Source organism: Solanum tuberosum, unplaced genomic scaffold (genome assembly GCF_000226075.1).
Source record: "Solanum tuberosum cultivar DM 1-3 516 R44 unplaced genomic scaffold, SolTub_3.0 scf00118, whole genome shotgun sequence".
NCBI classification, from domain to species: domain Eukaryota; kingdom Viridiplantae; phylum Streptophyta; class Magnoliopsida; order Solanales; family Solanaceae; genus Solanum; species Solanum tuberosum.
Window position 1 is genome coordinate 517,356 of NW_006239043.1, and position 4,835 is coordinate 522,190.

The 4,835-nt window shown below is 27.5% G+C and overlaps 1 non-coding gene across 1 annotated transcript; it reads right to left on the reverse strand.

Moving 5' to 3' along the window:
• Positions 1–537: 537 nt before the first annotated feature.
• TRNAG-GCC (transfer RNA glycine (anticodon GCC)) lies at positions 538–608 on the reverse strand. Its single transcript has one exon. It is a non-coding gene; the product is annotated as a tRNA-Gly (tRNA).
• Positions 609–4,835: the final 4,227 nt, after the last annotated feature.

Below are 4,835 nucleotides of genomic sequence, written 5' to 3' on the forward strand. Positions count from 1 at the left end.
GCAATATACAAAGTTTTTATTTTTATTTTTTTGGGATAAGAATTTAAATCAAGGGGTCTTTAATATAATAATATTATCCACTATTTATTTGCAGAAAGTGTGTAAAATTTAGTATAAGTATTGATTTAAAAATGTTTTAGATGCAAACTTGCTACCAAAAACAAAACCTTTTGTATAAGGAAAGAAATAATCATGTTTTTTTAAATTGTATTTATAATACAGATAGTAACATATGCATTATTTTATGCCAACACAGTCGATCTACTATTACAATTTAATACGTAAGAGAGTCTGGAATAAGAACTATCGATTTAAGAGTTCGCTTTGTATAAAGTTGTGTCAGATGACACCCCTTCATCGTATTAACATTCAATCTCCAAAATTTTCAAGAATACATGAATTTACAAACACTAACAATCTGGAAACAAAATACTAAATAAAGACAATACTACGCTAATAAAGTAATAAAAATTATATTTTATTGATTCTAACAAAAAATTATCAATCGAAACTTATAAAAAAAAGGAAAAAAGTAGATGCACCAGCCGGGAATCGAACCCGGGTCTGTACCGTGGCAGGGTACTATTCTACCACTAGACCACTGGTGCTTTTTGATAAAAACAAGTGTATCATGATAATCATATTTAATGACATATTAAATGATCGAAAAGTTCGAATAAATTCTACCCTGCTTGGGTGGTTTAAAAAATTCTACATAGAATTATTATCAATAATAATTGCATGTAGATATCCTTTAGATGGCTTGCTTGTATGTTTTAAAAAAATAAAATATCGATTAATGGATAAAAGTTAAACTCAAGAAAGAAATAAGGGAAATGAAGATGCAATGTCAAATAAAACACATACAAGAATAAAATGACCAATATATTGCAATGGATCTCTTTAATTTGAAGAAGAAATTAAGAGGGGGCACAACATTTATATAAGTAGAGGGAAAGGATTTTTATTTATGACGACGACAATAATAAATATATAAACTCAGCGTAATCCCATAAGTAGGGTCTGAGCAGATAAAGTACTGTACGCGAACTTTATTCCTATATGTGAGAAGACATAGATGAGACTGTTTTTGAAGGATCTTAATTAGACTGAACAAGAAATTTTTTTATTCATGAAGCCATACATATTTGGCTACAATTATTAAAATATTACAACATAAGTAGTATTAAAAGACAGAGATGAGACCGTTTTCGAAGGATTTTTGACTGAATAAGAAAGAATTTTATTCATGAAGCCATATTTATTTGGCTACAATAATTATAATATTACACCATAAAGTAATATTAATGCTTCAAGTTAATTGCAATGCAACAAGTACAAGAACCACATTGAGGGACACAAACACTACAATAATCACTCTTACTAATCTTCTGTTGGGATAAAAGGGTTTTGTATGTAGTTGGCTTATCAATAGTAATATCCCTTGAGCTACTAATTGGGTTGAAGAAAAGTGATGATAAAATAATAAAAAGGGCAAAAATTGCTATTGTGACTCTTCCCATTTTGGCACTTGAAGAAAGTGGATACTATATGCTATATTTGAATATTTATGATTTTGAAGTGAAATACAACTAATTAGTCCTCCTTTATATAGAGTTAATCTTACGGAGATAGAAGACTTATCACATTAAAAGGGTAGTTTATACACTAAGGGGCCGTTTGGTTACGATATAAGAGGGCATGTTATGTATAAAATATTGTATTAGTTTTACTATGTTTGGTAAAAGTTTTTTATTAGGTTGAAAAGTCAACATGACTTAATACTATGTTTGGTTGATAAGTTCTAAATATTGTATAAAAGTTATTCATGTATTAATTTTATACGGGGTTTGGTTGTGTTTTTTGTAATACTACATAATTAATTCCTACATAACTTATGAAGGAATCTATGTATAAGTGAAGGTGGAATAAGTTATGTGGGTATTAGTTATACATGTATTAAAAAAGATAAATTACACATTTATCCCTATTAATTTATTTTTTAAATCTTTTTTATTGAAAACTTTACATAACTATTCTATTTTTCCCAACTATTTTTTGTTTCTTATTTCTTTTTGTTATACAAACGACTATTTATTTGTTTTCATTTAAAATTAAAATATAAATATTTATTAATATTATGAATAAGAATGTATAATTTTGATAGCGCATATGCTAATCGTATATTCGCATTATATATTACTAATTATATCCACATATTTAATTATTATGTATTAATTTTTTATTTAGAATGTGATTTTTTATATAATTTATATATTTGGTATACTAAAAATGTACAAACAACACATGCATCATATTGATAGAAATTTACATTATATAAAATAGGATAGTATAATGTACTTGAAATATATTAATAGTAATTTATTTTTATAAGCTTTAAACATTAAAAAACAAAGAGAAAAAAAAATTCCTAGTTAAGTATAGAGAAAATTCCTTTTTTTTTTATTTTCTTAAGGGAGAATTTATACTATTTGCTTACTTATTTTATTTGTAAATAATATATATTAATTTATATTAAAATCAATATTCAATAGTTAATAATTCATGTAATGTAATCTCTATGTAACTAAATAACACCTACATAACTAATACTCGCATAACTAATACCCACATAACTAAACCCTGCATAACTAAATTCTGCATAACTAATACATGCATAACTAAACCCTGTATAATTAATACCTACATAACTAAACTCTGCATAACTAATACTTGCATAACTCTAACCAGTAACCAAACGGCCCCTAAGTTCTTGATATGTGTAGCAATGTAGGGTTTGGGAAGAAACGGACCACACTAGGGATCTCATGCACATATAAGTCATTGCATTTTTATAAGAGGTTGTTCTCCGGTTTGAACGTGTGACCTTCGTCTGGTCAATCAACAACAACTTTTATCGTTTTGCGTGAATCTAAGAAAGGGTCTGATTACATCGATTTATACTTTTATCTTACATTTCTGTAAAAAATTATTTTTGCGGCTTGAATCGTTCGTGACCTAGTCATACAATGATAAAATTTACTAATGACGCCAAGATTTCCATTCCATTTCATTTATGTGACACTACTTTTTTTACACTAGTCTATTCCAAAGAGGAATGAGTCATTTTTATATTTAAAATAATATATAGTTTAATTTTTTCATTTTATCCTTTATTAAGGACATACTTTTATAGTCACACAAATTTGCCATATTTTTTAGCACTTATATGTTTGAAAATTCTTTTTTTTTTTCAATTTTGTGTTGATCAATCAAACATGACCACTAAGCCCCTATCTTTGAAAAGAAATTGCCTACTAGCTAAGTGTGAGTAATAAATGGATCTACAATCTAGCTTTGAATTTTGGGTTCCATCATAATTTTGGTTGGTACTAGGCTATGAAGGAAATCTTTAAACTTGTAGGTAAATTTTATTTAGACACTCAAAGTATAACGTATTTTAATTGAGCACATAAATATATAATAAAGTGACATTTTGTCTTCAATTTTGTTTTTCTTTGCGCATGTCCTCAAGCACCTATTATTTACTCAAAGTCCGAATTCAATAATTGATTATTGAAAAAAGATATCAAATATCAAAATTTTAAAATTCAATTTGATTTGATAAATGTAACTTCCATTTAAAAATGAGGAACTTTCGTCAAAAATAGTCTAATTACTCTCCATAGCTATAGTTTGATAATTACAATTCATAGCTACATGACATAGGGAGGAGAGAGACGAGTGAGACTGGCAGAGAGAGGAGAGAGGAGAGCGAGAGAGGGCAAAGAGTGGGAGAGAGGTGAATTGTATATGTATATCGGTTAGATAACTATATATTATACATATGCTTTGTATATATGGCAAGCGAGACTGGGAGAAGGAGGAGAGAGGCGAGCGAGACTGTGAGAGGGAGGAGAGAGGCGAGCGAGAGAGGACAATAATTTGTATAATTCGCGGGTACGTTTGTATAATTCACGTGTTTTTGTATAATTGAGTAATATAAAGTCTGGAATTATACAAATATAATAAAACTCAAAATAAAAAATTGATACAAACATAAATATATGAAATTTAAACAATTATACAAAATATATTATACAAATTACATTATATAAATTATATTATACAAAATCCAAAAACTACACGTTTATACAAACTTTTAAAAGTTATACACAAAAAAGATTGAAGGTATATGATGACAAAACTGAAAACCAAAGGAAATCATCGTCATATACAAATATAACCAATCGTATACAAATACAAATCAAACAAAGAATTGTTAGCTACGATTATACAAATATGACGAATTATACATATACAAACATGACTAATATGCAAACTAGAAGTCAACCCATGTAATTAATGTATGATGTTAGTCACGAGTGGTAATTATAGCAAACTATAGCTATGATGAGTAATTAAATAGTATCAATTTGCTTAACCGCGTAATTTTCCCTTTAAAAATCAACTATTAATATTGAATGGCAAAAATTTATAGGTCACAAGCATTTAATTTGGGCCTTTGGGCTTGTACTGATGGGCCTGTGTCCATATACCATATTTATAGTTATAAGATAAACTACCTTATTAGACATATATTACTACTATATATACTAATATTATTTTTACTTATAAACAATTACATATATTACCACTTTTAGTATTTTATACCATATATTAATATATTATTTGAAAATACAATTAGATATCCACATCCCTTAAAATTAGGATTGATTAATTATCTGCTTAATTAACTCTTTCACTCCAAATCAACCACCATCTCTTAATTCTCCCCTCCCGTATTTATCACACAATTATGTCTCCTCCTTTTT